Consider the following 11,466-nt stretch of genomic DNA (forward strand, 5'->3'; position numbering starts at 1 on the left):
GAAAAAAAAACAAGATGTTGAAGAGCTATTTGAAGAAATAATGATGGAAAACTTCCCTAACCTGATGAAGGAAATAAACAGAAAACCCCAGAAAGCTCTGTCCCAAAAACCAAGAACCCAAAGAGGTTCACACTAAGACACGATCATAATTAAAATGCCAAAGGTTAAATACAAAGAGAGAATCTTAAAAGCAGCAAGAGAAAAGCAGATAGTTACCTACAAGGGAGCACCCATAAGACTGGCAGCTAATTTCTCAAAAGATACTACACAGGACAGAAGGGCTTGGCATGAAATATTAGATATGATGAAAACCCAGCATCTACAACCAAGAACACTTTATCCAGCAAAGCTATCATTTAGGGTCGAAGGACAAAGAGCTTCCCAGACAAAAAGAAGCTAAGTTGATTTATCAACACCAAGCCAGTATTATAGTAAATGTTGGAGGAACTTCTTTAAGAAGAAAAAACATGTATCAAAACATGAATAAAGAATGGTAACAACTACATTCCTAATGGAAAAGAATTAAGTGCTCCAACCAAAAGATAGAGTGGCTGAATGGATAAGAAAACAAGAGCCCTACATATGCTGCCTACAAGAGACTTACTTTAGATTAGAAGACAAGCACACACAGACTAACAGGAAGGAGATGAAAAAAGATATTCCCTTAATGGACGTAGAGGGTATCGCACTGAATGAAATAAGTCAGATAGAGAAAGACAAATAATACATGAAATAATACATGTGGAATCTAAAGAACAAAATAAACAACAACAAAAGTAGAAATAAACTCATAGATACAGAGAATATTTTGAGGGCTACCAGATGGGGGGAAGTTGAGGGGGATGGCAAAAAAGGGAAAAGGGATTAAGAAGTACAAATGGATAATCACAAAATAGACATGGAGATACAAAGTGTAACACAAGGAAAGTAGTTAATAATGTTGTAATAAATATGTAAAGGGGAAGAAGGGTATTAAATTTAGTAGGGTGATCACTTTATGAGTTAAATAGATCTCCAATCACTATGCTATACAACTATACCATATACCAACTATAATTTTAAAAAACTTATTGAAGTGTATAATGTATATACGTGCAACTAAAATTGTCTATTATATTTCAATAAAGCCGGGGGTTAGGGAGAGACTATCAGGGCCTGGAGTTTTCTTTGTGAAAAAGGTTTTGACAACTCAGATATTCTATTTCATTTTGTCAGTTCTGGTAAGTTATGTTTCTGAAATAATTTTGTGCATTTCATCTACGTTATCAAATTTATTGACAAAAGATATTAATAATATCCCTTAATGTCTTTTTAACATCTGTATGATCTATCTGTATCCCCTTTCATCATTGATAGTATCTTTTTTCTTGATCAGTCTTGCTAAATGTTAATTATATTGATCTTAAAAAAACTTTTGGCTTTATTAATTTTCTCTAGTTTGTCCTGTTTTCAATTTCACTGATTTTTACTCTTTATTTTTCCTTTCTTCTACTTACTTGGGTTCATTTTGCTCACCTTTATTAACTTCTTAAATTGAAAATTTTAATCATCAATTTTTAAACTTTTTTCTAATATAAGCACATAAAGCTATAAATTTCCCTTTTAGTTTATTTGCTATATCTCAGTTTGATAGGTTCAGTCTTGTCAACTAGAAATACTTTCTAGCTTATTTTATTTCTTTGACTATGAGTTATTTAGAAATGTATTTTAGATATTCCAAATTTGGGGGGGTGGGGCTTTTCTAGTTATCTTATTGATTTCTAATTTAATTCTATTGTTGTCAAGGAATATATTACGTAAGTTTTTAAACATTTTTATTTATTGAGACAATTTATAGTTTAACATATGGTCTATCTTGGTAAACACTCCCTGAGCACTTGAAAAAAATGTGTATTCTGCAGTTATGTGTAGTGCTCTATAAATGTCAGGCAAGGTGATACATAATGTTATTCAGATGTTCTATATTTTTATGGATATTTTGAAGTTGTTCTATCAACTAATGCAGGAGTAGTATTAAAATTTCCCAACTATGGTCTATGGTCATGCCACCCTGAACATGCCCGATCTCTTCTGATATTGGAAGCTAAGCAGGGTCGGGCCTGGTTAGTACTTGGATGGAAGACCACCTAGGAATACCAGGTGCTGTAGGCATTAAAAAAAAAGATTTCCAACTATGATTGTAGATTTGCCCTTTTCTCCTTTTAATTGTATGGTTTTATTTCAGGTATATTGAAACGCTTTTATTAGGCTCATACACATTTATGATTCTTATCTTTCTGATGATTTGATCCTTTTACTATAAAACATTCCTTTTTATCTCTAGTAATAATCCTTGTCTTGAGGTCTATTTTATCTGGTGATAATATAGCCATTCCAGCTTTCTTGTGTTACTGTTCGTATGTACCTTTCTTCATTCTTTCACTTGCAATCTATTTATGTCTATCCCTTTTATATCATCTGATAATCTCTGCCTTTAAATTGGGGCATTTAATCTGCTCATATTTAATGTAATTTTTGATAATGGTTGGATTTCAGTTTAGCATTCTTTTTGTTTCATCTCGTTTTTGTTCTTCTCTTCCTCCTTTCTTCCTTCTTTTTAGGTTAACCTAATATTTTTAGTATTTCACTATAATTATCTCATGGGCTTTTCAGCTACACCTCTTCGTGTATGCGTGGGAAAGAGAGAGACTGAGACTGCTCTAGGGATACAATATGGAATCATAACTTATCATGATCTACTTGTAGAGTTATTTAATATTGCACTACTTCACATAAAAATGTAAGAACCTTGCAAAAATATAGTTCATTTATTGCCCTTCATCTTTTGGGCTAATGTTGTCATATATATTACATCTACATATGTTATAGATCAATAAAATAGTGTTAAACAAGATAACTTTTAAAGAAATTGAGAAGAAAAAAATATAGTCTTTTATATGTACATTCCCAGCTTTTTTCATTCTTTCCTGTAGATCTAAGTCTTCATCTGGTGTCATCTCACTCTGAAGAACTTCCTTCGGTATCTATTGTAGTGCAGCTAGTTCTTTCAGTTTTCATTTGTCTAAAAATGTCTTTACTTCACCTTCCATTTTTAAAGGACATTTTAGCTAGAAATGGAATTCTAGGTTGAGAAATTCTTTCAGCATTTTATAGATATCATCTCACTGTCTTCTGGCCTCTGTTGTTATTGATGAGAATTCAGCCACTAATTTATATCATCATTTTCCTTTATGAGTCATTTTTCTCTAGCTGCTTTCAAGTTTTTCTCTTTATCTTTAGTTTTCAGCAATATGACTGTGATGTGCCTGGGATGGTTTTCTTTTTATCTATCCTAAGATTCACTGTGCTTCTTAGATTCTATAAATCTGTTTTTCACAAAACTTGAAAATTTTCACCCTTCTCTCTCTCTAACAACTCTACTGAAATATAATTCACACACAATACATACATCCAAAGTGTACAATTCATTGGTTTTTAATATATTGAGTTGTGCAATCTTAAGCTTAATTACTTTTAGAACATTTTCATTATCCACTTCCAAAAAAAATCTATACCCTTCTGCTATCATCCCCTAAACCTTAGGCAACCATTATTTTATTTTCTGTCTCTACAGTTTTGCATGTTCTGGACATTTAATATAAATCCAATCTATCAATGTAGTCTTTTGCGTCTGACTTCTTTCACTTAGCATGTTTTCAAGGTTTATTCATGTTACAGCATGAATCACCATTTCATTCCTTTTTATGGTCACAAATATTCCACTGTATGGATATACTACATTTTGTTTATCCATTCATCAGCTGAAAAGTGAATTCTGTTCTACTGGACAATTACTTGGTTGGATTCATTCTCCAAACTCTGTCTCCTCTACAGGAGACAGCAGCTGAATCTCAGCTCAACTCTTTCAGATTTCTATTGTTTTTTTCTAGGCTCCATGGAGTCTTCACCGATGCATGTCAAGTATTTGCATAAAAGTGGATTTCAGGCTCCCTTTTCTATTGCTCCCTCCTTTCTGAGAGTTCTCCTCTCATTTTCTAGCCCCTTTTGTAGCCCTGAACTCCATTCTCTGATTCCCCAAGCTAGTAAGACTGGATTTTTGCTTAAATTCTAGCCGCTACCCACCATGCAAACTGGGGAGTATCCTCAGGCAAAAGCTGTATAAATGAGAATCTTACCCAATATAATTCCCATCTTTCAAGCTCCCCATCAGTTTCTGCCTGGTTTGGTCACCTTCCAATGTCTTCAAGAAGTTGTTTTCATTTGTTGTCCAGAATTCATAATTATTATCTGAGGAAGGGTTAGTTAAATATAAGATACTCCTCTATTAATAGAAATAAAACCCTTTTCTCATTGGTATTATATCTTCCCCAAGAGGCAACAATGATATGAGTTACCAAAAATATATATAACCAGATGTGCACAAATGTGCCTCTCTGGGCAGCATGACTGATGGGTAAGTCATACATTTAGTCTGGCGAAGTGCTTAACATAAAAAATTAAAACCATTTAAAAAGGTCTAAACAGAAAATGACAGTTTCTACTACATAGAATTAAATATCTAGATAGATATATAAAGTAGAATTATCCCATATACTCTCCTAAAACTTGCTTTCATCTTCAAAGAACAATATATTGGGCATTTTATACTGTTAAAATTTTAATGCTTTTTAATAATTAGAGTTATCTACAAACTACACCTCAGTATGAATGCACTATAATTTATTTAATAAAGTTCCTGCTGATTTCTCTTTTATATTGCTATCATTAATTAGTCTTACAGGTTTTTCTCACTTTGATTCCTTCTGTAGGAAGAATTCGTAAGTGGAATTATAAATTTTTACATTTTGATAGATATTTCCAAATTTTCCTCCATAGACTGATTTATATTCTCACAAACTGTAACCAGTTACACTAATTCCCCCATACCCATGGTAGCTATGTAGTCCATGACTTGAGGCACTCCCATTTTACCCTACTCCCCATGTCAATACTAAGCTAGCTGATACAACAAAGGAGGTTCTAGAGAGGTTCTCTTTCCTTAATTCTCAACAGTAGCCCTGATGAACATTCTAATTCCCTCCTCTACACATGGAGCCTTGCCTGTTTAGCTGAAGCCTTTTACCTGGTGTGGTTTGAGCCAGTCTTCTTCTAGAACTCAATATTTGCAATCTGGTCCACTAGCAAGGGTCCAGGCATATAAGCATGTTACCTATGGACTCATCTAATTGACTATTATATATTTGACCACCACCTGCAATTATGGCTGCAATTTTTTATCCAATGTCTTACCTACATACCCTTTTGTTAATAATTCTAGAATTAGGACTAAGGTAGTAGGGGCTCCTCATCAACTGTAACTCAGAAATAGCTGCCCTCTGCCCTGTCTTAATTCTTCAACCATTGAGTTCCCATAGTGATTAGGTCTCAGATTCTTGCCCCTACACTGGTCTTCAAGATATTACACCTCATAATCCAAGTCTTGACATGTTTCACTTTGTTAGAAATGTTTGTTGTTATCCTAAGATATTTCCCTTAATCCTTTACTTCCATGTCTTAACTGCCAAACATATCCAGAGTAGAAATTAATAAAATTTGAATATTACATTTCTAATTTTAAAACTTAGATACAGGCCCTTGGATTAACCAAAGTAAAAATGTACTTGCTAATGCTTAGAAGGGGCAAGCCTGTTCCATTAACAGGCACTGTTGGTTACTCATTTTTGAATAAGAACAGATATTTCTTTGTGATATAGCCTCAAAAAATTATTTAGAAAAGTGTAGCACATAGATTATCTGAACTTTGAAAATCACCCAAGGAATAAACTGAGGAAAAAGGAAAATCATACCATACAAAATGCTGTCCTTAATTTTTTAGTAGAACAGGCCCTAATTTTGACCAATATGTATGGTTATTTTAAGATGTAAGACTGCTCAAAATGAGGTCATTTACATCTGATGGTAAGAGAGAAGCCCTGTAAGACCTTGAGTAGTTTCCCCTGCAGAGATCATTCAATGAACAAATACCTAAGACAGCAGCACACGCAACTGGCTTACTTGGTTTATACCATATAAAGTAGCTATGGAGGATACAAAGAGTTTAAAATGAAGATCTCTATCCCTAAGGAAGACTATGAGCTCCTCATAGTCATTTAGATCTGCGTCCAGCACAAAGTCTAGGATAAGAATACTCAATTAGTGTTTACTGATAATAATATAAGACAAATAAATAATAATTGCCAATAGGTGGAATGAACTAAAGGGTATGTCAAACAATCCATTCACATTCTCTCACACATTACAAACCAACAGTAATATGTCTGATTAACCAGACATGTTAAACCAGGTTTAAGAGTGTCACAAAAAAAATAAATTTCTATGTGAAGCAGAGGTAGAAGGCAAACCCTTCCCATTAGAGGTAACTATAAATCGTCTAAAGTCACATTGCTAGCAAACTAGGGTTTAAAATCAAGTGGTCTAGCTCAAGAACTTGCAGTCTTAACTATACTACACCATCTCTCTGACTTTTAACAAAGCCAAGAAAGGTATAGATGTTTAGAAATTTCCAGTTGCCTAAGGCCCAGGTCAATGGCAACAGAGAACAAACCAAGCCTTACATCCAGATGCCTTGGCACAATGCACAGGTTTCTATGATCCAGCCTATCTTTCCAAAATCGTTTTTAGCTGTGCTTCACTCTCAAACCCAACATTCCAGTATCACAGACTCATATACAGTCTTGTAAATGCACCTTGCTACTGCTCCAATTAGTACTACTGTTCATGCAGCTCCCTCTGCCTGGTATCACCTTTCTGCCTCTGACTATCTGTGCCCCTCACGATCCTCAGATACTTCTTTATGTTTCACTCTGCTTACTGTTTACAGGCCTGTTTTCCCCTATAGATAGTTAAGTCTCTGAACTGGAATCCTGTCTCATTTGTCTTTGAGTTCCTAGTGCTTGGCATACAATGCAGGTGGTCAACGAACGTTTGCTGAAAGAATTAGTGAATAAGCGGTCTCAGAAATAGTCCTCAAAGGCAGCTGAGGGCCTGGGGCTAACTGAAGGGAAGGCTAGGACACTACCTGCAGCTGAATATTCAACTTTCTTGTAGCAAACCTTCCTTAAAGAGACTGAGGAACCTCTCTTACGGGCTCAGAGAACTAAGGAGCCACAGCCAATTCCACATGAAAGGAAGGGGGACAGGGTTCTGCCAAGGTTCAGCAAAAGGATATTTCCTATAATGCACTGCCAAGCCTCTAATTTCATATTAACCTCTGTTAAGACATTTTCTCAAATGAAATGTGTGCCTCAACTGCAGCCCCTTCTTTCAGATAGGTTAAAAAACATAGATTGCAAAAAGAAAAGGGGAAGGAAGGAGGAAAAGAGGAAAGAAGAAAGCAAGGAAGAAAGCAAGGAAGGAAAGGAGGAAGGGAAACAGACTTCTCTTTTAAAAGGGAAATACATGTTTTCAGCTAGGCTGAGAAAGCACTAGACCAGACAATTAGAGGCAGGCTGAATGAACTTTAGCCCATCCTTTTCTAGATTTACTACATATTGGAATCCTCCAACTTTCAAATGACTCACACATACCACTATCTGCTGTCCAGACCCCTGCTCTATCCCCACTGCCACTGCAACAAAAATCACATCAGAAAATCAAAAACAAACTGGGAACTTCCAGAATATCTGTGGGTTTAGAAACTATGAAAGGAAGAATAGCTTAGAGGAAGTGACCACATAGGACATATTCTGAATTAGAGTTGGTCTAATCAGAACAGCATTCCTGCTCCAAAATATACTCTCTACTTTTCCGCTTCGACTTAGTTGAAATCATATATCCTAAAGAACTGGGCATTTTGGTGAAGTAAGAGAAACAGAGCATGCAGGCCTGGTTGGGGGGTAGGGGTATGGTAGCAGAGGGCTGAATCAGCAAAATAGGGTACACAAGAGGGACCTTAGGAAGTGAAAGAGACATAAAGGAAAGAAAAGAGCTTGTATCAAGAACAAACACTAGTTGTTTCAGAATTTAGTGTAAGTCAGTGGTTTTCAACATGACAAACTCAATTCCTGGAGTGGCACTGGCAAGAGTTACATTTTCTAAAATGGTGACAAACCCTTGGTAAAGTTCATAACAATCATCCCCCATGATAGCTGCAGTCCTGGAACATTCACTATAGTTTAAAGCTGTGCAATACTTTGTGTTTATATGTAAAACAGAGTTCGATTCTAGGCTTATATAATGTAAACAGGTAATTCACCTATGCAAACATCTAACAAACACTCAAAAGTCAACAAGACAAGGATAATGCTTCTTTGTGTGATGCTCCCAACTGGCTCATTAAATTCTGGTCACACCCCGCAATCACAATCCAGAAAGTCCTTGCAGAGATATAATAATCTCAATGATCTAAAAGTTCCAAAGAATAGGAAAAAAGGAACTTTTTCTCCCCTCCTTCTTCAAATGATTCCCTAACAACCAAGACACAGAACTCCATCTATTAAGCTTATATTATATATAATTAATCCACTATGGCTTTTGTGGGCTAACTTGGGAACCTATTCAACATTTATAGCACTATTTCTACTGGACCACACATTCCAAATTTCAAACTTAAAAATAAATTTTGAGAATATAACACTTCCACAAGTCAGAAACTTAAACACACTGACCTCTCACCATCCATGTTCTAATTTTTTAAATGATGAGCTGACATCCAAGCTACATATGACCAATGCACTATGAAGATGGAATACACATGTAAAATAACCATTGCTGTGGGCAAATAAAACAAATATTTTATGATAAAAGTCCTGATTTTTGTGGCAAGTAGGTACAAACTACACACCCTTAACCTAAATTAATAATACATGATTGTGTACCACTTTTACACTTTAGATTTCCTCTTTCCCCTTTGATTTTACTGTTTATAAATACTGGAAAGTGTCCTTAGAATCTATAATCAGCACCAGTAGCAAGTATTGCTTCATCGCACAAAGATAAAAGGTCCCTTAATGATACTGGGTAAACTGGATTTCCTTGCCCTTCTGCCCCCCACCCGCACCCCCACATTCCTCAGGTCTAAGGTTCCCTGAGTTCTAAACAAGCACTCTCACTCCACACACCTCCTGCACTCACTCCACCCAATCGAAGCATCCTCAAACTCTCTGGTTTTCTAAGCAGCCAAGGAACATAATTCCTACCGTCCTGGAGAACACACTCCAGTAAATGTAGAGAATTGAGCTGTGATGAGTTTTGTGTTTTTTTCCCAATGGTTAATGCTATACTTACAGATTACTATTCAATCAGGTTCTATATTTGGTGAGAGTAACTAAATGACCTTTAACTTTTTTTCACTCTAAGAATATAGTATATGATTGTGCTATCTTCTTAGATTCTATCTATATATGTAAATCCTCTAAGGACTCAACTCAGTGTATGCATTTCAACTATTTCGCCTATGCTGGGGTCAAAGTTTCCTCCTTGTAGTATGCCTTGAGATGAAAAACAAAATGATGAACAGGAACAGCTCTTGTTTCTTTCTCTCCTTAAGCACTAACACAAAGAGCATTCACCTCCACCTCTGTATTAAATGTTAAGAAACTTAATCCTAAATATCTAAAGAATTAGACATTGGATAAGTTAGGCACAACCTTGAAGATACTGAAAAGCATTATCTCCAGAAACTAACAGTGATCTCTCTTGAGAAATTTTAATAAGTAAAGATAAATAGTAAGTCATTGTTTATTAAATACTTCTTCAGCCCCTATACCCCCAGGAAAGAATGAGGACCCACTGCACCATGTTCCAGAATTAAGGAGAGTTCACATACTTTCAAAAGTGCTTAACTTTCAGAAGTAGGCTGCTCCTGGAAGAATCTGGCTTAATACTTTTAGTCTTGATCTATAAAGACAGAATCTGAAAATGTGCAAAATTATCTCTGTATCACACCTGGTCTAATAAATATACTTTTGAGAAAGCAGGAGGGAATAAATACTTTTTCAGGACCAGACACTTCTACACATTATTTCTAATCCTCAAAACAACGCTGGTTGTACTATCCCCCATTTTACATATGAGGAAGCTTCAAGAAGCTAAAAGACTTGTTGAATACACAGCTACAAATGGCAGAGCCAAAATGAACATCCACCTTTTGGAATCCAAAGTCCTGGTTGTTTCTGCTATTGATGTGCCTCTCAATTTTTCAAAGCAGACAATTTCATTATTTGTGAGCTATATTAAGCTATTGCATGTCAGACACATTTAATAATACGCTTTGAAATTTTTATTGCTTTTAAATGCTACTTTTAAGACACAAGGCAACAATTTTACCCTTGGAAAGCTGTAAAGATTGTAACACAAAAGCTATGAAATTCAAATTTTAGTTTCTTTAGTAAAAATGGGGTGTAAGCTTACAGAACAGAATGAAACTATTTAATATCCAGGGTAGCCTGAAGACCAAATATTTAACAAAAACCTAAATTCCTGAAACAGCCCCTTCTTTCTCTTAATGTACATGCTTGTTATTTTGACAGGTAGCTAAGCATCACATCCATTCTAAGAAATTTTATTGGCTAATGTTTATAAATTACCCTAATTATTTTCACTAAACCTGCCTAATTTGAACATTTCTCCAAAAATGATCTAATGTTTTCAAGGTTCTGACATGTGCTTCTGACTAAAATTTACAAATAGCCAAAATTTAAAAATTAGGCAAAGATAAAGTGGCCATCTGGTTTACCACAGACAAAAGAAAAATATTTTTCAGAACACATCCACGCAAATGGCTAAAATGAAAAAGATGAAAAATACCAAGCGTTGGCAAGGATATAGAACCACCAGAACTCCCATACACTTTTGGTGGAAGTATAAACTGGTACAGCCATTTTGGAAAACTGTTTGGCAATATCTATTAAAATGTAATATATGCATATTCTACAACCAAGAAATTCCGCTTTTATTATATCCCCGACAGATATGTGTACATTTGTTCACCAATGAATATATACTAGAATGTTCCTAGCAGCACAATTTATCATAGCCCTAAACTGAGAAACTATCCAAATGTCCATCAACAGTAAAATGTATAAATAAATACAATACTATACGGCAATGAAAATGGAGGGTCTACAGCTTGATGCAACAATAGGGATTAATCTCACAAAAATAATGTTGAGCTAAAGAAGCCAGACATAAAAGCATACATACTATGTAATTCCATTCATATAAAATATAAAAACAGAAAATACTGTACTGCTAGAAATCAGAACAGTGGTTACCCTGTGGTAGAGGTAATGATGGAAAAAAACACAAGAGAGCTTTTTGGGTACTGGTAATATTCTGTTTCTTCACATGGGTGCTGGTGACAGGGTATGCTCTGTTTGAAACGAGTAATAGATGAGAACCATTATAGCAACTGAGTGATTAAAAGGCACGGTTCTAGAATCAGAGCCTGCATTTGAATCTCAGTTT

The 11,466-nt window shown here is 35.2% G+C and overlaps 1 protein-coding gene, 1 long non-coding RNA gene and 1 pseudogene across 2 annotated transcripts in view; 1 reads left to right on the top strand and 2 right to left on the bottom strand.

Moving 5' to 3' along the window:
- LOC120597625 (uncharacterized) overlaps positions 1 to 11,460 on the bottom strand; it is a 14,757-nt gene extending 3,297 nt beyond the window's left edge. The window contains exon 1 of the long non-coding RNA XR_005651425.1: positions 4,176 to 11,460. This is a non-coding gene — a long non-coding RNA (uncharacterized LOC120597625). The remainder of the gene's footprint in view (positions 1 to 4,175) is intronic.
- Positions 1 to 11,466, bottom strand: part of BLTP3A (bridge-like lipid transfer protein family member 3A) — a 59,499-nt gene that overhangs the window by 45,120 nt on the left and 2,913 nt on the right. The window lies entirely within an intron of this gene.
- LOC120597735 (uncharacterized) lies at positions 2,033 to 2,151 on the top strand (annotated as a pseudogene).

The sequence above is a fragment of the Pteropus medius genome, unplaced genomic scaffold (genome assembly GCF_902729225.1).
Source record: "Pteropus medius unplaced genomic scaffold, Ma_sr-lr_union100, whole genome shotgun sequence".
Lineage (NCBI taxonomy): Eukaryota > Metazoa > Chordata > Mammalia > Chiroptera > Pteropodidae > Pteropus > Pteropus medius.